Raw genomic sequence first — 16,879 nt, 5'->3', positions numbered from 1 at the left:
TTCTTGAAAGACTGAAATGATACCAACATTTATCAGTTTGGTATAAATAACACAGTTTGACTTTAAAGGGGGATTATACGATTTTATCAAATATTTATGAATTTATATAAAATGTGTAAAAAAAACTTATTGTACATATATTTAATATAAATTAAAATAAAAGTTAAGAAGAACACGTGTCGAAGAATGCTAAATAAGCCAGATATTAAATTCTGAAATCGAAAATGTCTGTACAGTCGAATTCGCCAGCATGTATATCATGCATGTACGATGTGAATCTAAATTTAGTTTTACGGATCATTTTAATTTCCTGCAACGATATCTATTCATACGACAAACGAACACTAACTCCGATCCTAATAAAAAAACGAATGCTTCGGTTATTGTAGGAAAATATGTACGAAATATATTCGAAACAATCGGCTCGGGGCACTAAGTTGTGTTTGCTGCATTTTATGAAATTCCTCTTCAATGCATACTTTTTCTTGCCTATTTGGTGTTATTGTAACATATTTTTATCAATATATTACAATTTAACACATATTCAAAACGTATAATCTCCCTTTAATTTTCTATCGAAAAGTATTGTGCTAAGACGTTACATTTATAAGCGCCTTTGAATAATAATAATAATAATAATAATAATAATAAGAAGAAGAAGAAGAAGAAGAAGAAGAAGAAGAAGAAGAAGAAGAAGAAGAAGAAGAAAAAGAAGAAGAAGAAGAAGCAGAAACAAAGATATTTGTATAGACCCGCGACATGCAGCTAGCATAGATATGTCCAGTCTGCGCATCTCGCAGTAGGTAAGAAGATACCTTATCAGACCACGAAACCTTGCATGATTTATAGCGGACAGCGGCGCAGCTCCTGACCAGATTGCGCAACTGTACAGACAGAGCTTTAGCTACGTTAGCCAATGCGCCATAAGAGCCATTTTCGCATGACGCGGCTAGAAAAGTATGATTTGAATGAGTCGAAAGAAAACTGCATGTCGAAAGAAAACTGCATGCTTATCAAATGTTTGAATACCATATACATGTATATTGATGGTGACAAATATAAACTCATAACTAGAAAGTGGCGCGGCAGAGGCCGACGCGTATCCCCACGCCGCATAGATGTAATATTAAAAGGCAATTTTGGGTGGGCAAGGCCTATGTTGGTGGGGTGGGTAAATGGACATGGATGGTCGAGATAGACCGTGTTGTCATAATTAGGGTATCAAAAAAAATGTGGGTACCAAAAAAAAATTTGGGTACGAAAAAAATGGGTGCAAAAAAAAAATGGGTAAGAGCAATTTTGGGTACGAAAAAAAATTAGGGTACGGGGAAGTAGAACCCGTGGACCTCTCGATAAATGTGAAAGAGGACGGGATCCTAGCTGCCTTTACCTTTATCAATGGCCCTGGGGTGAGTAATGTGGTCATGGATGGTCGAGATAGACCGTGTTGTCATAAGAGATGTTCAGTATTAATTTGAAGTAAATTGGTGAATAAATGAAGAAGTTATGTTAAAGCTATTTTTTTGGTGTGCTTGGTCCTCCTCCTATACTATTATCACGAGAACTTTGAAACTTACACACATGGTAGCTATGAGCATATGTGAGACGGTGCACTATTTGGAATTTTGATATGACCCCTGGGTCAAAAGTTATTATCATGTGCTTCGCCTGTTGTTAGTAAATTGAGTTTTTTTACCCATTTTATCCATTAATTTGCCCATAACTTTTGACTTTTACAAGCGTGTGGGATAATAATAATAATAATAATGATTAATAATGATAATAATAATAATCATCATCATCACCATCTTTAATTCGTAATCAGAAGTAGCTTTTATATAAAGAAGAGCTTTTCCATTTGTTTATTTAAGAAATTATTAATTGTTTTCAGAAAAGTAATTTTTGATTTTACTATGAGAAAGTGTAACTTCTCAGACAGTGCATACCCCGATGAACTGCTGTTAAATTCTTGTAACTACAAGATAAATATGACATTAGCTATACTTTTTACGAGATTAAGGTCACAGCGCACTTATAATCGCTGGCGTATAAAAATAATTTCGTTTGTTTCAGTTCTGGTTTCACTTTCGTTTAACGGCATAATTGTGAAGCTAACGAAAAATTATGACGTCATTTGTCTTAGGGACTGAAAGAAATGTCATGAAGAATCAAAAAATAAATGCAATGACGTAATTATGATTTATTTATGAATATATACGTTTAAAATTACATATGTATGCCTTTCTTTGAGAAATAAAAAAAACCGAGTCACTAGAGCGGATTAGCGAATCAGAGTGCAGCGTTAACGTGAATATGAACGAAGTTGTAATTACATTCATTCATTAAATTGCGATGGTTGTAGCAAATTCTAGATCACCGATATCTGTGTGGAACGTGTGTGCTTATTAAAATGATCGATTAAGGCAATGATTCTATCAAAAAAATGTGTTAGGTTTTCTTCTAAAACTGGTCAATCTGTGAGTGTCATTATGAGCGGATTGTCTGTGTGTCTATAGCTCCAGCAATTGCCGTTTCGTCTTTATACCGGATATAAGAATAAAGGGACCAAACTCACGGTTCACATATTTCTGAATGGATGTGGTAAGCACCCCTACGCTTTCAAAATTTAAAGGGACGCCGCATATGCAGACCATAAGGTTGCTATGAGAATATATACATATTCATTAAATGTTTAGACCGACAATTTAGTGGCGACGTGGGAATTGAAAGGACGTTGAGCGAACCGGTATGATATTTTTGTTTAAGTATGACAATACGATTATGTTTTCATCAACCAGGATCATCATACTATTGAGCAAGGACATATACCACCTAACTGATTTACCAACCCTGTCAATGGCCCTCAAAAAGTCCCATCAATTATGGCAAATAGTTAAGGTACATTATTATATAATTGTAAATTGATAATTAAAAGAATATTTAAATTGATAATAAAAAGAAATCATTATTTAAAATGTCAACAAATGTTACCTCAAATGAGAGTGTGGTTTAATACCTTGATAATTCAATAGTTATTGGTAGATTTAGTAGGCCACGTTAATGGCCACGTTAATTGCTTTATTAACAGTAATTAATCAATTGTATTATTTAAAACATAATTCCGTGAATTGCTACAAATATAAAACATACATATTTTCTTCAATTTCCAAATGTTTTGAAATTCATATAAATGATCCCAATTATTCCAAAATGTATTATCAAAATTTCAAAACTTCTTGTTTTTAAGACTATTGTAGAAAAATTTGCATGGCTATTACAACTACTATTATAGCTAATATTGTTTGCAATATTAAATGCTTGTGTAAGGTAGGATGTAGTGTGACCAGGCAAACACTGACGCACAGTGACAGCTGTGCAATTTATGCACTTATGTTCGAATCGTAGCCATTCAAGCTCTTGTAAAAGTGCCAAAATGAAAAAGTCACGGAATTTTTCTTTCTTTTTTAAATAGCGCTTATGTAGAGAACTGAAATTTGGGAGATATAACTTTAAACATTTGAACTCGAAATAATAATATAATAATAATAATAATAAGAAGAAGAAGAAGAAGAAGAAGAAGAAGAAGAAGAAGAAGAAGAAGAAGAAGAATTAAGTACGTGATTTAGTACGTTGATATTTATGTATTTATTGTATGTATGTGATATGTTGATATGTGAATTTGCGTGCGTATGTGAGCAAAGTCATGTAATTGCGGATTGTGCCAGTAAAGTGAAACTGAAAGCATCATACTAAAAGTAGACGTGGATGTGGAAAGTAGTTGCAAACGGATTTCGTATTGTCTTTTTAATGCTTCGTTATTAAGCGGTGATGATTAGTGGATGAAAACAGTGAATGCATGTAAAGTGCACTATAATGTGCGTTAAGTGCACTTGTTAAACGTTGCGTATGTGTTTGTTGTGGGCATGCGCTACTGGGTGGTTAAGTATGGTTATTTTCACATTTGTCGCGGAGGATTCATGAAATTGTCGATGCATCACGATTTATGGCGAAAACACACTAAGATATTTGCTTCATGTGGAGATTGTCGAAAGGCGTGCCTATTTGTAAAACGTTGTCTTTGTCTTCTGGATGAAAAGCCATTTCGCGATCGCGTCCATTCCTTTAGTGGTTATCAACTGTTTCCTAAGTGTGCTTGTGTGTGTGTGTGTGTGTGTGTGTGTGTGTGTGTGTGTGTGTGTGTGTGTGTGTGTGTGTGTGTGTGTGTGTGTGTGTGTGTGTGTGTGTGTGTGTGTGTGTGTGTGTGTGTGTGTGTGTGTGTGTGTGTGTGTGTGTGTGTGTGTGTGTGTGTGTGTGTGTGTGTGTGTGTGTGTGTGTGTGTGTGTGTGTGTGTGTGTGTGTGTGTGTGTGTGTGTGTGTGTGTGTGTGTGTGTGTGTGTGTGTGTGTGTGTGTGTGTGTGTGTGTGTGTGTGTGTGTGTGTTTGTGTGTATTTCATTGGCAGCGACGTTGACAGACGAGAGTTTGTGGTGCATTTATTGAAGTACATGGATTTTGTCGAAATCCCACTGCCGATTCCCCGAGTTCGCTTGCATTTAGGCGAATGAGATTTTCTTAGAAGCTGCGTGACATACGTTTTTGATTGCATCTTTCGGGATAAGATCGATTGATCTTTAAAACTGATACTAGCCTTGCACACTCTGATGTAAAGAAAAAAGAAAAAGCAGGACCATAAACGTCGTCCGTTCCATATTTGGGAATTAAATGCAGAGTAAACTAAAGCGTAAATGCCATTCGATATAATCTTGACCAGTCAGGCAGCCCCAAATCGTATATTGACCGAAGCCGCATACAGTTTGAGGCTGCCTGGCTGGCCACTATTATGCCGCTGGACCTGACGTGGGTTTCTCATTTTCCCAGAGTGTACCGAACATTTTGTCCTGTGTATCAATCAGTGTATAATCAACGATTTTAATAGCAATCAAGATATTGATCTTTAAAACTGATACTAGCCTCGCACACTCTGATGTAAAGAAAAGGCAGGACAAATGCTCGTTACAATGCTTTTACTTAAAGTGATATTATGGGCATTTTCACGGTTGAATTGAGCTGAAAAGAATTAACACGTCAAAAGAGTTAGTTAAAATGTGCTTACTGACCAATTATCTACAACTCATCTTGCTACCAGTTGTTTATACAAAATATTTATTATATTCGATATTTTACATGACTCACCCAGTCCTCTAAGCCGAAATGATCCGTAAAACAAAATAGTATCTTTGTGACGTTTGAACGAATCTGCATAATATCACTTTAATAGTAAAAAAACAACAACATTTTAACGCATAACTTTTTTATTTGTGCTTGAAAAACAACAATTTTAATAAAACATAAACAGTTTACAGTGTTGTTAAAAAGTTTGAAAACAAATTTGAAAAAAACTCAAACATAAAAAAGTTATTAATTTAAAAAAAAATAAAAAAATACATATGTATCATATAACAAAAAAAATCAATTTTTTGTTTATATTAAAACATAAACCGTTTATAGTGTGAAAAAAAAGTTTGGAAAAAAAATGAAAAATGATAAAAAATGAAAAAGTTATAAGCAAAATATGTTTTGCAATAAGCACCCTTTTCATACAAACGTCCTATTTACGTGCACAAACGAAATACGCTCGCTCGCTCGTTCGCTCGTTCCATCGAAATCAAACAATAAGATAGTGATATCTATATGAATTTGGCTCGCTGAATCTGAATCCGGTGTTTATTTTCTGATATATTGATCCGTTAAAGAATTATTGCTTTTAAATGGTAAAATTCGATAAGAATGCAGCACAGTTTTAACAGAAGCTCAAAATCCAGTATAGCTTAAATTCCAGTGAAATAAAACAATAAGATAGTCCAATCTATGTGATTATGTCTCCCGGAACCCGAATCCGGTGCTACTTTTGCGATATCTCGACCCCTTAAAGAATTATACTGCACGGGGCTATCAGGACGTGCTTATAAATTATGCACCCAATACGCTCATAACAATGCCTTAATGGTAAAGAATACATTTAAATAAATGCTTATCAATCACTCATTTAGTCAGTCAGTCACTCAATCGTTCAGTCAGTCAGTCACTCAATCACTCACTCCTTCACTCAATCACTCCCTCACTCAATCAGTCAGTAACTCAATCACAAAGTCACTCACTCAGTCAATCAGTCATTTAGTTTCACGGATCAAGATTTTGGTATTAATTATCAGTTAGCCCTTAAATGTTAGTGTAAGTTCGTTCGCACTTTTGTGTTTGAAAAGACAGGCAAGCAAATAAGCAATGATCATACAGGTATGGTCCCACTGGATATTTTTACACTCAAACCTTACTACAGTGGGATGTACACTTGTTGACTTTTCTGACGCACCGCTCACTTGGAGACTTTTCTAAACCAACATTTATCAAACTGACTAACTCACTTATGAGTCAGTATTGTATATGTGATAATTTGACTACATTTTGTGCAAGCTCAAGATAAAAGCATACATCCGCGACGATCATACGCTTTAGCACGTGTGGTATGTAGCCTGCAAAATGCCAACTGCGCGGTTGAGTTCCAGAAATATTCATTCGAACAATACTGTTTTTGAATTATTTTTATGTTATCTTAGCGTTACAACCCACTTAAAATGACATCCAAATAAAATTAACATTATATCGCGTTTCACAATTTCCAGCTGCAGCAAGATGAAACAATACCTACCCCACGTGCTTAAGCGTCTGATTGTCAGGGAAGAATGATTTTATCGTGAGCGTCCACAGAATGGTGTAAAATGATAACATTTACAATTTTAAATCGAAATCATTACTTACACTTGAGACATTCGTGTTTGAAAAATACTTGTTTGAAGATTATTGCGTTAGAAAAGTCTTCAATTGTAGATGTAGCGCACCAAATTTACATGATAGTTGAATTTCACTTGAAATACAAATGTAAAGCATTTATACGCGACAGGGTTTTCACAGGTGACTTCTAAGACAGTTATACATGAAATGTGTTTACTAATATCATGCAATATTTTATTGTACATCAAAACATTAAAACAATCGATACAATACGAATGAAAATCATTTTCTTTGCTCCAATGGAAATACTTTATCAAGTCATATCTCCGTCTTAATGTGCGTTCTTAGCGCATGCTCATTTGCACAAATTTTAAAGATGTGTACCACCCAGTGATGGTGTACCAATGAATTCCTTTCGCATAAGGCACGGAATCTTTTTCCTTGAAGTATTTACCGTTAAGATGTGCACTGAAACATCTATCAAACCACCAACCTGCCCAATATTGGCATGCACAACAACCGTCACCCAATAGGTCATTATCTCTATCGAAAGTTGAGAACGACTGACCGTTGTGAAGACCAAAACCAACACAATCCGTTAATAAACAGTCTTGTGAGTCCCCAGTGTATCCGGACAGATGGAGCTTATACTTCTCAGACTCTGATGATATTTTAAACTCAGAATACAGCGCATATCGCTGTGTTCCATTGAACATCTCCATATCAATCCTCAGCTGTCTCGGTTTGTCCTTAGTCAGCTGGTAGATATGGTGATTGCCCAGCCAGAATTCACCACTCAAGATACCGAAGCCAAATTTGTAATCCGCCCAAGTGCGATTGAAATCTACAGACCCATCTTTCCTCCTCTGTATAACTATCCATCCCTTGTTCGTGGAGTCCAAATTACAATAAACTTGTATGCCGTCTATGTACAAATCGGGATATATTGTATATTCGCCACTCTTATCTACGCTGTCACAGGATTGAGGAAGGAAGTGACGTAGATGCCGAATTAATAAATCAGTTTTGCTCTTCAAGATTTCATTCGACGTTTTAAGATTAGCAGTTTCTGATGTTATCCGAGCTATTTCCTGTAATGCATTCAAAGAACGGTTTGTCAATGACTCATTTAAATGAATAGTCACGTCGTTGAAGTAAGAACGCGTGTTATTTATATATGTTTGACACGCAGCATAGCTATGGTTAATCGGCATGTTTTCTTTTTTTATGTTTTCTATATCTGAACGTAATGTCGTTTCCGCACTTTTTAATCTTGTTTCGACTTTGTAACATTTTTCAACCTGTTGTTTTTTCATTTCTTGAAATTCTACAATTGTTTCGTCTTTAATTGTGTTTATTTCTGAACGTAACTGCGCCATTTTTTCATTTTTAATCGAGTCAATTTCTGAAAGTAATGTCTTTTCCGCATTATTTAATCTAGATTCCATGTTAATAAACTTTTTGCTGATATTTCCGATTTCAAAATCATGTTGTTTTCTCATTTCTTGAAATTCCTTTCGAAGCAATATATTTTCGAATTTTTCTCTCTTAAATGCCATCATTACATTTTCATATTGACTCACAATATCTCCACAATCACACGACGCCTGTTGTGTTTTAGAAACTTGTTCTTCGTCATGTCTCACAACCTGTCCTGAAGATCCCGTAAGCCTGGTAGAAAGCGCAGATATGTCCTCTATTATAAAATTTATTTCTTCTTTCAGATCCTTTCGTAAATTACGCAATTCAGCTCTTAAGTCTTCTTCAATTCTATCCAATCTTCTACTAATTCTAGATGTTGATGTTTCACTTGACATTTGTGAAAAAACAGTTGGAAGTAAAACTAAATATACAATGTACAAGACCATTTTGTATTTAAAATACATAACTATATTTCTAAATACCACACGTGTAATGCACAGAAGTGAGACGAAGCACTGTATTTAAAAACACAAGAAACGCACGGCTTCAATATATCCGCCACTCAGCTACCTGGCAAACATTAATAACGGAAACCCAGACGCTGAGTTTAAAAGTCTGCCGCTATCTCTGTTTTACATTATGTTGCTGAGCAACATTTAACTACACAAAATACGTGATTCTATTAATTGATATCAACGAATTGACATGACGCCTTATCAGTGATCGCTTCGCCCACTTAATCACGTGGCTCAGTGGGAAGAAAACCTAGACAAACTAACACCAAAATGGCTTCTTTGCCTATAGTCTGCATATAGATTTACGCTATATTCCGGATGATTTTATGGACTTGTTTAACACCATATTACACTTGTAAAGGGGTTGATGCCATTTAGTTATTCTGCAAATGAAAAAAATATACGTTTAAAGAGAACATCAGCTATTTATAACGGGTAAATCGGTACATTAAACACGCTCTCAAACGCTTGCGCGCTTACCGAAATCGAACCCGTTATGGTATTTGCAATAAATTAACACTTCACCGGCATTTACCCGTGTTATTAACAAAATTATTACCGAAACATTGCCGCCTCCCCGTGTATTTGACACGAAATAGCGCTTTATGACTGGGAATTCGGTGAAGTTTTACGCGCTTTCTGACGCCGGGTGGGTACCTCAATCCCACATGTTATTGCGTATAAAAGTGATATTAATCATATTAAACATTGCTTATCGGACATTTATCAATAACTATAATTTAAAGCGCAAAAACAACACAGTAAGTTTGAACATTGTTTGATATAAAATTAGCGTTGTACGAAATGGAATACGGTCAGGCTATTATAAATTAATAAGGCTACCAATATCAGACGCTCGCGCAGGTACATGTACCGACTTCCCCGAAGTTACCGCATTTATTGGTTTACTAATATCAGTAATAATAACTCTTTTACAATAGCATTTATCGATACGTCTTTATTAAAATAATAACAAAATGGTTTTCACTTGTTTCATATACACACACAGAAACGTGATTTTTAACGGGGATTTCGTAAAGTTACACGAATTGGGTACCAAAATTCTCAATTATTTTACATGCACACGTGACATAATACATACTTAATAATGCTTAGTTATTGCTTATATGACATTTCAAGTTTGTGAAATAAATTAATGTTCTATAAAGGAGATCTCGGTAATTCTTGAAGCTTCCACTCGCTCTTGTCAAGACCGCATTGCCACGTTGGAAATGGTCTTTTTTCGGCTTTTGAAACGAAATAAATTCAATGTCACCAACTAATCTGTCAGGATATCGATTATCCGAGTTACATAATCCCCATTGACACCGTTTAACCATTTTTAATCGTTTTTTAAAGAGGAAAACAAAAGAAACTCGTTGGAATATAAGTGAACCTAAACATGTAGCTTGTCTAGAAAATGGCGGACAGGTCGTTGCAAACGAGTGCGCCCGATTAATCGATCGCTGATTGGTGGATCAATTCTAGTGGGTTGAGCGATCATAGATAAGGCGTCATGTCAATTATGTTTTGAACGTGCAGCGCTATGTAATTTCTGTTACATGAAAAGACAGATGGTGAAAGAGGTTCGCGTTTAAAGTGGCGTATCAAAGTCGATTTGTACCTCTGAAATACTAAGTTAAAATATCAATAGCACATCTCAGCATTGAGACATTGTTAAATATGGCAATCTTATTAACAAAATGATTTCGACGAAACAAAAGAAATTTAAAAGTGCATTTTCTTAGGTTCAGGCAAGTAAAAGTTATTCTTTGATTTAACCCATTTATGCCTAGTGGACTCTCCCATCCTTTTAAATTGGATCAATGTATTTCCAAAATTAGGGATGTCTAGTATATTTATTTCTATATTTAGAATATTTCATACAGAAATTCCTTTAAGTAAACAGCGCAGACCCTGATGAGACGCCGCGTCACGCGGCGTCTAATCTGGGTCTACGCTGTTTGCTAAGGCCTTTATTCTAGACGCTACGCATAAATGGGTTAAAGACGATTTCAACGCACCTTATTCTACATGGATAACTATGTATCGACTAGGCTACATTTATATGACGATTCATTTTAGATGTATTTAATAATTATATTGCAATGAAAATAAACTACTTTTAGATTGCGTGGCTAATTACAAAAAATTGGAACAATATGCCAAATGCTTTAATTCTAAATAACGTTTGAATCTGCATGTTGTAACAAGTTTCAATGATAAAATAAGTTAATGCTTGAAAATTTGGAGATATGTTGGCTAACAAAATTCGAGAACGCATATAAGCTATATCAATAAAATCGTAGCATGTCCGTTAAACAAAAAATAAAACTTATCCATTTTTTTTAAAATAGTGACTTGTAAAGTGCAATAAAATTCAGAGTTCTTACAAAATAGCTGGACAAAGCTAAATGCGCTATTACACGTCACATCCGTTTCCAATTGAAAAACCCATATAAACCATCTTTCCATAATTTTGATTTGCCATGACTCTGGAACGAAATTATATCCCTATCGGGATATAATTGTTAGTATCACAGGTGGTTAGCGTGTGGCTATGCTATTAGTTAGTGAAAACATCATTTTGAATGATAAATAATCATATTATAACGAAAAATTAACTTTTCTGAAAAAAAATATTTCACTATCAAATATATATATAACAAGGTATGCAACTCAAAATCAGCCCAAAACGGGGTGCATCGCTTTGAACAGCCATATCTTCATCAATTTTGCAGCGATTTTCACGATTTCGGTCTTATTCAACGCAGAAATGAATTTCCTTTCTGGAAATGTATATGTCTTGCAATATTTTTACAAATGCTGGGTCAACTTTTAAGAAATAACACGATACACAACACGCATGACCCAGTTGACAGTGATCATGCTGTCTTTAAGACTGAAATCTTCACGGAGTAAAGGGCAACTTCCCTATAAAGTTCGTGTAGTTCGATACCATAATTCAATAAAACGTATGAAAAAACATTATTACCGTTCTTGTCGTTACATTCTGCATCAAGACTAACTGTCCAGCGCCGTTTGAAACCTTTGTTTACATACATTTCAACTAACTGACATTTTAAACATACGAGTGATTTCATTGGTCCAATGCGGAGGTGTGTCTTTACAACTGGAGATTTCATTCATAAAGAATACATGATCACTGTCAACTGGGTCATGCGTGTTGTGTATCGTGTTATTTCTTAAAAGTTGACCCAGCATTTGTAAAAATATTGCAAGACATATACATTTCCAGAAAGGAAATTCATTTCTGCGTTGAATAAGACCGAGATCGTGAAAATCGCTGCAAAATTGATGAAGATATGGCTGTTCAAAGCGATGCACCCCGTTTTGGGCTGATTTTGAGTTGCATACCTTGTTATTTATATATTTGATAGTGAAATATTTTTTTTCAGAAAAGTTAATTTTTCGTTATAATATGATTATTTATCATTCAAAATGATGTTTTCACTAATTAATATCATAGCCACACGCTAACCACCTGTGGTTAGTATTAGCTATGTCACTTTATCAATTAACATTACGTATGTTTAACTGTTTACCAATGTTTATGAACAAAATGTCAATATTCTGTGATGTTTTCTTGTTTTAAAACATTATTTAGCAATATACAATATGTTATAAATATTATTTTCATTATTATTTATTATTATTATTATTTATTTTTATTATTATTATTAGTAATAGTAGTAGTAGTAGTAGTAGTAGTAGTAGTAGTAGTAGTAGTAGTAGTAGTAGTAGTAGTATAATAATAATAATAATAATAATAATAATAATAATAATAATAATAATAATAATAATAATCATCATCATCAGCATCATCATCATCATCATCATCATCATCATCATCATCATCATCATCATCATCATCATCATCATCATCATCATAAAAATAAAAATAATAATAATAATTAAAATATTAGTTTTATTATTATTATCATCATTATTATTATTATTATTATTATTATTATTATTATTATTATTATTATTATTATTATTATTATTATTGAAGTAGTAGTAGTGGTAGTAGTAGAAGTAGTAGTAGCAGCAGCACCAACAGCAGCAGCAGAAGCAGTAGTAGTTTTAGTAGAAGTAGTAGCAGTAGTAGTAGTAGTAGTAGTAGTAGTAGTAGTAGTAGTAGTAGTAGTAGTAGTAGTAGTTGTAGTAGTAGTAGTAGTAGTAGTAGTAGTAGTAGTAGTAGTAGTAGTAGTAGTAGTAATAGTAATAGTAGTAGTAAAAGTGTTAGTATCATTACATGGATTTCTTATTCTAAGAATTAAAAAATATATATGTATTGGTATTTACGAACAGTCATATTATTTTTAATCAGTATAGAGGGAACATTTTGAACTGTTGCCCTCAGCATTACGGCTTTAGAGCAACAGTTCAAACGACTGCCCTCTAATTCTATGGTAATAATTAATGATTAATAATACAAGTTTGACTTTTCCCAAATGTTATTGAAAATATCTGTGTAATACACGCTGTACGTAGGCTGAAAACGCTTTAACGGTTTTCAATGCACGTACGACAGGTTGTTCGTTAAAGAAGAACATCAAAACGCCAGAAAATAACAGACTATTTGTGCGGTTTAACAAAATAATGATCATACGCATATTTATGGCTATAGTTCGGGTATAATATTGCCCTCTCGAAGAGTTTTGTCCACCACGGTTGTCAGCCTACAAATACACATGTACATCACCTCTTGGGGCTTACCCAATATGTTGTGTTGTTACATGTTGTACATATCGATAACTATAATTAATACCACCGACTTTATGTGAAACCATATCACAGATAGTCCTCGCCCATATTTTAAATCATTATTTCCTATTTAATGCTATAATTATAAAATAATGTAATTTAAATATGGTGTATATTGAAATATTATTTTTGTATTTTTGCGGCATTATTGGGAGATGATGCATTGGCTTAAATTATTATTTGAATAGGATACATATAAGTTTTTTTATGAAAGTATGGTTTAAAACATAATATTAGTGAACGCTTTAAATGTGCGTTGATATATAACCTAATGAGCCGCGCCGTGCAAACATGGGTCTAATGCATTATTCGGCCATGGCAACTAAAGACAAGCCTGCGCTATCCCACAGTCTGGTCATAAGCTAACATGCGCGCCAAAATCTCACGGAATGGTCTTATTAGCTCTTGACTAGACTAATGATTTTCTTTTTTTAAATCATTATGCCATGGACAGCATGTTGACATAAATTGTGTGATCATTTGCCTTGGCTTCATAATATTTTGTTTATTGTTGTTATTCCCTTATTTTATATCCATTACGTTTTTTTCGAATATCCCCCCCCCCAAAAAAAAAAAAACATACTATGAAAAATCTATTGCGCTACTTGTGTTACATTGAAAACAAATTTGCTTGAAACTTAATTGTAGTGTGCATCTCTATCTTTACTTAAGATTGGAATAAGATTTTTTTTTCGGCGTTAGCTGTATACGCCAGATTTTCACCTTACCTAACCTTTGTAACTGTCCAATAAAATTCAAATAAAATTTCCCGCGGCTAGTTCAGAATGAATACACTTCAGTTATCCCATAGGCTGATATGAGCATACCATCAAAACATTGGAAACATGTCCGCGTCTTTTTAACACTGTTTTACTGCGTGTTCAGCACGAAACAATTTTATCTCTAATGAAAAGGCTTAATAGATAGAACAATTTTACACTCAATCTCGACATCAATACAGTTTGTGCGTCCACCTTTGTTATTTTCAGAGGCAACAGCGTTTTTACTTAAAGGCTATGTTCTCATTTTAGTACTGACTTTCATATTCCTATCAACATGTTAACATGTAAAAGTATAAAAAGCAGTGGAAGCGTGGCCTCACTTTAATGCATTGCATTTCAACCCGCGAGTTATCAGGGTTTATTTACAGGTCATCGCTGCGTCCGAAGACGCTTATGTGCTGCCCTGAGTTCGTGGCCAGTTTGTTATATAATATAGACCCTATCCGTGAACTAGGTGAACTGAGATTTTCTTTAGACCACAAAAGATGTTAAATGAAGATATTCAGCGATATAATTATGGTATGTCAATAATAGAGTCTCTATGTGTTTTCAACAATACCATGATAAATATTATTTTTAATTAATTTAACAAGAATTATTCCACCATATTGCCTAATGTATTAAGCATGAGCGCGATGATTCTCGATACTGTTAATAATCGAATCAAAAAGCAATGCCCGACAAACCACTAAAACAGGTTTGTTCGAAGAACGCGCGTATAAATATTTAAAATATGTACGGATACTTCGCGTGTGGCCGGTTGACTCATATGTTAAAATTTCACTTCCATTCTTCATTTGGTTTTCTGTTTTGTATCTATAGGTTTATGACCAGCAATATGTAATTATGTAAAATAAGCCGCGAAAACTCCGCGTAACATCCCGTATTGCGTGTGATCCAGCTAAGAACTGCACAGAAAAAGACATTCGCTATCCTTGGTCTCATATTTTGAACTCTTTACCTTTCACAAACTCAAACAACAATCAACGCCGTATATCTTTTTTCGGCGTAAGCTGAATAAGCCAGCTTTTCACCCTGACTTGACCTTTGTAAGTGTCCAATAATACTCAAATAAAATTTCCCGCGGCTAGGTACGAATGAATACACTTCATTTATTCCATTGGCTGATTTGAGTATAACACCAGAACATTGGAAACATATCCGCGTCTTTGTAACACTGTTTTACTGCATGAAACAATTTTATCTCTAATGAAAAGGCCCAATAGATAGAACAGTTTTACAATCAATTTTCGACATAAATACAGTTTGTGCGTTCACCTTTTATTTTCAGAGAATTACCAGCGCAAAAGCGTTTAACTAAAGGCTATGTTGTCATATTTAGTACTTACTTGCATTGCATTTCAACCCGCGAGGTTTCGGGTCAATACGCGGTCATTTTGTGAAAGTCAGAGTTTATATACAGTTCATCACCGGAGTTCGCAAAAGGGGTTGCGATCATTGTGTCTTACTGACAATAACGTAGTGACTGTAATGCATTGCATTCCAATCCGCAAGGTATCAAGGTCAGTTTGCGGTCAGTTGCAGAAATATTTATATAAACGCCGTCTCGTAAAATTTGTGCACTTGAAGTCTGTTTTGATCAGAAAGATACTAAATAAAGATATTCGGCGATATTATTGTGGTATGTCAATCATCGATTTTTAATATGGTTTCAAAATTTGCATGATAAGGACCAATTTTGATAAAATTAATTAGAAATATTTATCCATTTAGACCAGTTTATTAAGCATGACCACAATAATTCGCTATACTATAATTATGCAATTAAATAAGATTCGAGTATTGCCGGCTGACCTATATGCACTCGTTTATTTTCATGTTTCTTGTGTTTTTCTATTCTGTAAATATAGATATCTGAGTAATAATATCACATAAAGCAAACTAAGCCACGAAATCTGGCGCAACACCCCGTAATTGATTTGCTTATGATGTAGCTAACAACTGCGCAGAAAAAAGGCATCCGCTTCTTTTTATCTCATAGAGATAACTTTTGATCGTTCATAAACATCGACCACAATCAACGCCGTATATCTTTTTTAAAGATATTTCTTGTTTAAGATATTTCTTGTTCATATTACGCAGAGCTTAACATTCTGAGAGGTCATGAACTTTATACATTGATTGCAGATCTAGTTCTTATCTAAAGCTAATCAATAACTGTTGGCGTCACTGTTTGCACAAAAAAATCTAAAGCTAATCAATAACTGTTGGCGTCACTGTTTACACAAAAAATGAATTTCTCCGAGAAAAAAACATATATTTTAAGATGTGAACACGTGTAATGTGATATATTATTTGAAACTCTTCAATACTGCTTAGTTATGTTCTAAATATTGAAAACAACCAAAAAACAAACAATAACTATAGTTATTCTTTTTTTACGTTGAATATGAATTTTTTAAGTAATCACGGAATTATGTTCGCACATAAAAGAATAATTAAGGACACTTAATCTTAAAATATCGAAGGGAAAGCGAATATGCACTTTGAAGTCTGCACTTTCACCTATTGCCCTATATGAGTTGTATATGAGTAATAATTTGATATGTTTCAAACAATAT

Source organism: Dreissena polymorpha, chromosome 10, assembly GCF_020536995.1.
Source record: "Dreissena polymorpha isolate Duluth1 chromosome 10, UMN_Dpol_1.0, whole genome shotgun sequence".
Classification (NCBI taxonomy): Eukaryota; Metazoa; Mollusca; class Bivalvia; order Myida; family Dreissenidae; genus Dreissena; species Dreissena polymorpha.
This window is presented reverse-complemented; position numbering follows the sequence as displayed.